This window comes from Triticum dicoccoides, chromosome 7B (genome assembly GCF_002162155.2).
Source record: "Triticum dicoccoides isolate Atlit2015 ecotype Zavitan chromosome 7B, WEW_v2.0, whole genome shotgun sequence".
NCBI classification, from domain to species: Eukaryota; Viridiplantae; Streptophyta; class Magnoliopsida; order Poales; family Poaceae; genus Triticum; species Triticum dicoccoides.
Genome location: NC_041393.1, coordinates 283,826,581 through 283,835,493, shown reverse-complemented (window position 1 = coordinate 283,835,493; position 8,913 = coordinate 283,826,581). Strand labels below are relative to the sequence as shown.

Genomic DNA, 8,913 nt, shown 5'->3' with positions numbered 1-8,913 from the left:
TCAGAGGAAAGGTTGTTCACGGTATAATATTTTTCTTCGAGTTGTACTGATTTTTTTTATCATGAGGAAAGATTGTAGCTCGCAAATAATGATGTCAGCGGAGAAGGATCCATTGCGTGCCTTGCCGTGGTACCAATGCTTTACGCGTGTGCGTGTAGGGCCGGCGAGTTGTGCAACCTTGATGAATTGCTATTCTGGGATGAATTTAGTGAGTCGGACTATGGTTGATGCTTTGAACCTGCCATTGATTGAACATCAAGAACCGTATGAGCTTTGGTGGAAGGACAAGTTTGTCAAGATTATGCATCACGTCGAGGTGCAGTTCAGTTTATGCGGATATGGTGATCTGATCATGTGTGATGTGCTTCCTATGCACATGCATACATGTTCGATAATGCTAGGAAAACCATGGACGGATAAAAGACAATTAACATATCATTCAGTTGGAGAATTTTCTTTTGCTCATGGAGGACACTATGTACCGCTTGACTCGTACACATTTGATCAGTATAAGGTGGATCGTCAGAAGCGTGATATTGCTCAAGCTGCGTCACAAGTAAAGAAGAAGGAGGTCGAAGCTGCTGAAGTTTCCACAGTCATTTTTCAGTCTACAAATAAAGGTATTGTTGAGGACATCGACCCAAAACCGAGGGCGGTTTTGATTCAAGGGGGAGAGGATGACACGACCATGAGTAATTTAACTATGGTGGTGGCAGCTGATGATATGGCAGATGCACGTGTTGCTGATGTTCACAAAATACTATTGGATGTCAAATGGTTAAAGAAAGAAAAGTCTCTGGACGTGCATGTTTTAAAAGACAATAATTACACGCAAGGTGAAACGCTTAATCAAGACAGGAGGCATGCATGCAATATTGATCAGGCTCGTTTTGGCAAGGAGAAATCAACATGCATTAATGCTTGGAAAGAGATGAGAACCTACCGTGATGCAATGGGCCAAACGATCCGTGATTTATTTAGTCAGGTCAACAACGTAAAGGACAGGGATTTATTTCTATTCTTGCCACTTCCATGTAAAAACAAAGTTTCTCAACGTGGCAAGACTTGGAGATTGATACGTGATATACTGTCATTAAAGGACACAGGCTGGGGTCCACCTTCAATATTAGTCGGTTTGTTACATTAGATCTGCCGAGATGTAAAAGGCGGTTTAGATAGATAAGAGTTCTGGGAGCACGGCGATGGTGCTCACGGGCTCGCTTGCTCACGGTAGGTGTGCCAATGGAACGCGGCCGGATGGAAGCACGCATTCAATGGCACCTATGGGCCAGGATGTACGTACGTACAGCGGAACAGGCATATACGGGCAACTCGCCGGTATATGTAACGACTCCGTGACCGCATGGTGCTACCTGTACCGTTTGAACATAACGCGCATGACGGTACACCGGCACGTAGACGGTGGGCTGGTTGACTGCGTGGCCCGTCGGATGTTTATGCGCATCCGTCCTCCACCTAGCGCACCGCCCGGGCACGACCAGATGCGGGTAAAAAAAAGAAACAGATCTCGCTTAGATCGCGCCTCGCCCCCCGCCCCTGCTCCTCACTCCCTTCCTTCGACCAAACTGGAAAACAGAGCAATGGCGACGGTGGATGCCGCGGGCGGCGGCTTCGAGTTTTTGTCAGATCCGGTTGACAGGTAACTTCGTTATTTTAGGATTTTGACTCCTCTTACTGTCCGCTTTCAGTATGACTGAGGGATTCATCGCGGATCTGTCTGTGCGGCCGACTGTCCTATCGCCGCTCCTCTTCAAAGTCTCTCTTGCCGGAGCTTGGCGGCGGTGAGGATGTACTCGACACTGCAACCACCTAAACGCTCGTGGGCACAGCCGCACAGTCGAGCCTTGCTGACATAGGCGATGCGACGATGACGATACAACTAGATGTGAACAGCAGCTGCGAAGGGCTCAACTTACCGGCGTCAACCTCAGAGCAGTCGGCCGGCAAAGACGACCCCCAAGCCCCTGGCTGGACAAAAAGGTATCATCTGATTTATCAATGAACTGAAACTACTATTCATTTCCAAAAGAACTCCACAGATCTCATGTCTCTGAACGCAAAAATGCATTACTCTTACTAGCTGCTGGAGAAGTTCGTGTGCCATGACTTATTACTTGAAAAATATTTTGATTTGCGTACTGCTGAACCATCTGTTGTTCTCACAGAGTACGTACTGGCCGAGCACCTCTTTGAGCGTCCTCCATGTGCTAGCAGAATAAGCGCACTTCAAAAAACACTGAGATGCTACGCAGAGAAGAAGAGGGAAACGGTTGTAATACCTGTTGTCGGAGACAGATTTGATTCACTTGGAGAAGCGTACGACTACTACAATCTGTATTTTTGGGAAATTGGCTTTGGTGTTGGATACGGAAAAAGCAGATTAAACGTGGAGAGAACAAAATGTATGCAAGAAATAGTTTGCGGCTGCTCGGTTAGTGATTCTTCCCAATTCCAGCCTGAACATACTCTTTAACTGTTCTCATTGACACAAAAAAAATCCTCACATGCTGTTGGTGTCACCAAAAAAATGCAGGGCGTACCAACAAGAAGTAACACAAGGTCTTGCCGATGCAGATGTCCAGCAATGATAAGGTTGCTACGCTCAAAGAACAACGGATGGTACATAAGCGAGCACAGGGAATTCCACAACCACTCTCTTATAGATAAGTGTGGCCAGAAAATATATTAGCCCTCGCATAGACATATCGACATCTATACACAAGATGTTATCAAGCAGCTTTGTGCAAATAATATTAGCATTGGCAAAGTCTACAACATAATTGGCAGTTTCTTTGGCTCCATGAGCAGTGTTCCTTTCAGCAAGAGAGCTTTGAGGGGCCTTTGTGGACAGATAAGCCGGGATCAGGCAGATGATGACGTTAGAAAGACAATGGAAGTTTTTGCTGAATTGGGATCCAAAGATTCTGGGTTGTACTACAGAGTACAACCAGATACGGACGGTCACATACGAAATCTGTTACGGTCGACAGGCGCAAGCAGGGCACAGTACCATTATTTTGGAGATGCGATAACTTTTGATACGACATACCGTACAGACATGTATGATATGCCATTTGGGTTGTTTGTTGGGGTCAACAGTCATTTCCAAAGTGTCATATTCGGAGGAGTTTTAGTCAGAGATGAGACAATGGAAACATTTGAACGGGTGTTCATTAAGTTTATCTGTATGATGGGCGGCAAGCAAGCATCCTCAAACCATACTAACAGGTGTGGATCCTTACACAAAACAATTCTGAAATTCTTCATTTAGTTTCCTATATTAGAATCTCACATTGCATTGGTTCCCATATATTGCAAAAATAATAATATGGTTTTCTATGCAATGATGATAATCCTAACAGAAATGACTCATTTCATTATGTGTCTATAGACCAGTGCAGAGCTATGGAAATAGCAATAGAGAAAGTGATGCCCAACACAACACATCGCTGGTGTAAGTGGCACATCTTAAAAAAGGCAAGAATCTCTTGGAGCACATTACACAAAGAGGAGCAAGTTCCGAATGGAATTCCACAAGATAATACACAACATGGAAGCAACTGACGGAAACACACGGTTTGCAGAAGCACCCTTACTTGACTCAGATCTATGAGACAAGAGAAAAATGGGCAAAACCATACTTCAATGGCAAATTCTGTGCAAAAATGACCAGCACACAACGCAGCGTGAGTGCAAACCATATAATCAAAACCTATGTTCCAGCAAGCTGCCCCATGCACCTATTCGTGCGGCAATATATGAGGCTTCTTTTCGATAGAGAAGCAGCTGAGAACTACGAGGAAAGGCACACTATGATAGTAAGTTTTCATTTTAAATTTTCATAAATTCACTAACAAAGGAAAAAAAAACTCTGTCATCACCACAGGAACATCCGTGAAAAGCATTCCTTCTGACCTATTTCATTTCCAGAATGCACCATTGTGAGGATGAACATACCACTCGAGCAGCATGCTAGCGATGTATACACCCGAGCTATGTTTGAGAAATTTGGTGAAGTACTGTATGAAGCAGGGCAATACAAGATAGAGGAGGTAAGCAGATGGAAATCATATCTAGCACGAAGACACCACCCAGAAAGGCATGAAAAATGGTGCAGAATAGTCTACAAAGGTTGAGGTTATTGATGATGGCGCAGCGATACTGTGCGAGTGTGGTAATTTTGAACACACATGCTTGCTTTCCTGCCACGCATTGAAGGTAAATGTAATTAATCCATCAAAATAGTGTATCCTTGTTTTCTTTCTTCTTGTTTCACACTCATTCTGTATGCAACAACTACGCAAAAAGGTTATTGTCGCTTGATTGCAGCAAACGGAGAAAAACCATCCTAAAAAATGTCACTGTGCAGGTCCTTGATGTCCTTGGAATGGATCAGATACCAGCAAAGCACATTCTGAAACGCTGGACAAAGGATGCAAGGGATGTGTTGCCAGATCATCTTGCGCACCTTCAGAAAGATAGGATTAATGTCAACTCTATAACATTCAAGCACTCGAATTTATACACTCATGCACTTGAAGTTGTCCATCTTGGTGATGCCAACACATCGACTTATGAATGTGCAATGGAAATGCTGAAGAAAGAAATGGATACACTGACGCCCATGGCCAGCGTCCGCATCGGGATGGGGCTTGAAGACAGAATTCATTCAGATAAGGGAAAAGACAAGGAGCTGATTCCAATGCATGCAGCAGAAAGTCATGAAGAGAGCAATGCTGAAGGTAGTGTTGTTGGAAATTTCATCGGCTTAAAGCCTCCAGAACGAAAGCATAAACCAGGAAGACCTACTACCAGCAGGGACAAGCCTCCATATGATGATCGATGTGCAAAAAGCAAAAGATTCAAGGACGCAACAAATGGAAAAGCTCATGATGGTTCTGGCACAAGCAAACGTACTCGTTTCTGCAGTATATGCCGTGGAGCAGGGCACAAGAGTACTACATGTTCGCAGAGGGGTGATCTCCCTCGCAAAGACAGGAAAGAGGCCAAATGTTCAAACTGCGGTGGTGGTGGACACAAGAAGAACATCTGCAACAAACCTAAAGTAGTGATGCATGTTGTTGAAAATGCAACTTTGGAGCAGATTTCCATCTAGAAAAAACTGATTTCTGTTGCGTTGTCATCGGCTCCGTAGGCGTAATAGTTCTGTAGCGTCTAGTAATGTTGAGGGCTGCATAGCCATGAATCAGTAAAACTATTTCAATAATCCTGACCGGCACTTATCAAGGTCAGCAGTGTTGTTCATGACTTTCTGTATCTCTCTCTCCCGCATATAACATGGCCATTTCCATGGGTTAAATCCTTGCATCAGCTCTGTCAATTGCCGATGCTCTTCTGTATTTCATTCGAAAATTAAAGGGAAAAAACCCTTTCCATTCGGTGCCTTAAGTATTGCCACCTTTCACAACGCTTACTTGACCGCTGGTCTGCACCCATACTGACAAACTATGCATGTAAGAATACTCCCTCCATGTGGCCACTGCCTGAACTTGTGTCCAAACATGCCGGCCTCGTCCTCGATGATATCGGCGGCAAGCTCGCCCACTTCAGTACCTTGACACCCGTCCGTTCGTCCTGTACCTCAACACCCGTCCGTTTGTCCTGTACCTCCGTCCATCCTATCCTAACGATCGTCACGACTACGTCCTGTGCATACGCATTAACTATCCTGCTTATACTCCTTCACTACGGTGACCAGTCCAGATCCCATCGCAAAACAACGCTCGGAGATACCGTGAGCAGGCGTGGACGAGCACGCCAATGAATTTCCGAGAGTTCTGGTTGCTTTGCACATGGTAGTTTTTATTCCTTGTTGGTCAAGTTAGTAATCAGCTACTATAAAGTCTAGCTGGTTAGTTTTGTAAAAGGGAGGTTATTTTCTACAGGTTAGACAACATGTGTGTCGAATATTAATCGGCCCTCTTCGGGTGTCGTTGTTATCTATTTTGTGTGAATTTTCTATATGAAAGTTGCACTTGGCTCGAGGTCCGTCGTCACCGACGGGTTGCGCGCTGGTTACGTCTACTTTGGCGGAAGGTTCCTCGTGTGTCGAGGGATTGTTCGTTGGTCGTCGTTACCCCATCTTCAGGTTACGTGTACTGCTCACGTAATTGGGAGATTTTATCGGTGGATTTCGAAGGAGTTCTTTGTATCGTGAAAGATTGGGCCAAATTATCGGCATGTCCAAGGTCGTGTCTACATCAGTTGGTATTCAGAGCAAAGGTTGTTCACGCTACAATATTTTTCTTCGAGTTGTACTGATTTTTTTATCATGAGGAAAGATTGTAGCTCGCAAATAATGATGTCAGCGGAGAAGGATCCATTGCGTGCCTTGCCGTGGTACCAATGCTTTACGCGTGTGCGTGTAGGGCCGGCGAGTTGTGCAACCTTGATGAATTGCTATTCTGGGATGAATTTAGTGAGTCGGACTATGGTTGATGCTTTGAACCTGCCATTGATTGAACATCAAGAACTGTATGAGTTTTGGTGGAAGGACAAGTTTGTCAAGATTATGCATCGCGTCGAGGTGCAGTTCAGTTTATGCGGATATGGTGATCTGATCATGTGTGATGTGCTTCCTATGCACATGCATACATGTTCGATAATGCTAGGAAAACCATGGACGGATAAAAGACAATTAACATATCATTCAGTTGGAGAATTTTCTTTTGCTCATGGAGGACACTATGTACCGCTTGACTCGTACACATTTGATCAGTATAAGGTGGATCGTCAGAAGCGTGATATTGCTCAAGCTGCGTCACAAGTAAAGAAGAAGGAGGTCGAAGCTGCTGAAGTTTCCACAATCATTTTTCAGTCTACAAATAAAGGTATTGTTGAGGACATCGACCCAAAACCGAGGGCGGTTTTGATTCAAGGGGGAGAGGATGACACGACCATGAGTAATTTAACTATGGTGGTAGCAGCTGATGATATGGCGGATGCAAGTGTTGCTGATGTTCACAAAATACTATTGGATGTCAAATGGTTAAAGAAAGAAAAGTCTCTGGACGTGCATGTTTTAAAAGACAATAATTACACGCAAGGTGAAACGCTTAATCAAGACAGGAGGCATGCATGCAATATTGATCAGGCTCGTTTTGGCAAGGAGAAATCAACATGCATTAATGCTTGGAAAGAGATGAGAACCTACGGTGATGCAATGGGCCAAACGATCCGTGATTTATTTAGTCAGGTCAACAACGTAAAGGACATGGATTTATTTCTATTCTTGCCACTTCCATGTAAAAACAAAGTTTCTCAACGTGGCAAGACTTGGAGATTGATACGTGATATATTGTCATTAACGGACACAGGCTGGGGTCCACCTTCAATATTAGTCGGTTTGTTACATTAGATCTGTCGAGATGTAAAAGGCGGTTTAGATAGATAAGAGTTCCGGTTGCTTTGCACATGGTAGTTTTTATTCCTTTTTGGTCAAGTTAGTAATCAGCTACTATAAAGTCTAGCCGGTTAGTTTTGTAAAAGGGAGGTTATTTTCTACAGGTTAGACAACATGTGTATCGAATATTAATCGGCCCTCTTCGGGTGTCGTTGTTATCTATTTTGTGTGAATTTTCTGTATGAAAGTTGCACTTGGCTCGAGGTCCGTCCTCACCGACGGGTTGCGCGCTGGTTACGTCTACTTTGGCGGAAGGTTCCTCGTGTGTCGAGGGATTGTTCGTTGGTCGTCGTTACCCCATCTTCAGGTTACGTGTACTGCTCACGTAATTGGGAGATTTTATCGGTGGATTTCGAAGGAGTTCTTTGTATCGTGAAAGATCGGGCCAAATTATCGGCACGTCCAAGGTCGTGTCTACATCAATCGACGTGAATCTTTGCCACTCCTGAGCTGGGTGCTATCCACTGTTGCGTGACACTTAAGCTCGTCACTTGGTTTTGTAACTTGCAACGATGAGCGTGTAGGTAACTCAATGGTGTCAAGCTTAGAAATGTAGTTAATGACGAAAGCATGTGTTGCGTGAGGGCTTTGTAGGACGCCCTCATGAATCGCTTTACGCCATACCACCCAGATGTCCTAGAGGGTAACAACAAGCTTTATCAAACTAGCATACGATACTTCCTCTATGAGTGCAAATAACCATAGCTTGGCATTCGGTTTCGTCAAAGCTTGAATTTAGTCAGCCACATCTTCATCCCCTAGGGCCCATACGCACCTTGCTATCGAGCACTCTAAAAGTGAGCGATGCCAAGAATCCGGCATTCCACATAACTGGCAATTTTCAACCTCTGACATATTCCTCCTGTGTCGGACATCTTCCGTGGGAATAAAGTGTTTTGCAAGTCTTTACAGAAAGTTACGGATCTTCCCTAGAACTTTAATAGACCACAACAAGGTCCAAGCATTAGCTTGTGTTTCATAGTCTAAGCTGCTTGCATTACCTTCTAACCAATCTTCTCACCGCCTTTTTGTATCAGCTAGCATGCGATAAGCTGAGCCCACGAAGAAATTGCCGCTCTTTTCAAAGTTCCAAGCCTAAAAATCGTCCATCCATCGGTGCATATAGGGATGCTCAAAATAGTTCTTATATCTGAATTCAAAAAGTTTTGATCCAAAATCTCTCTCATTAGTGTAGCGTTAGTGTTGTCCTTGAGCTCGCTTACCAACAAGGGAGGGTTAGTCGAGAGACATACAATTGGTCTCATTGTAGTATTTTGTGGCAACCAATTACCAGTCCGATTTTTGCTGTATAGCCATCACCAATTCGCTTATCAAGCCGACATAAAAGTCTTTCCAAAATAGCATGCCAGCGGCGCGTTGGCCTCGGCCCAGCCCATATAACGGCTGCGTCTGACCACCCGAGCCGACCTCTCGCGCTCGTCTTCCTCCTGGAACCCCCGAATCCTCCT

General features: G+C 44.5%; 1 long non-coding RNA gene across 1 annotated transcript; it reads left to right on the top strand.

Moving 5' to 3' along the window:
* Positions 1–1,594: 1,594 nt before the first annotated feature.
* LOC119336216 lies at positions 1,595–5,420 on the top strand. Its single transcript, XR_005162287.1, has 6 exons — positions 1,595–2,001; positions 2,187–2,452; positions 2,555–3,249; positions 3,413–3,839; positions 3,952–4,239; positions 4,391–5,420. It is a non-coding gene; the product is annotated as an uncharacterized LOC119336216 (long non-coding RNA).
* Positions 5,421–8,913: the final 3,493 nt, after the last annotated feature.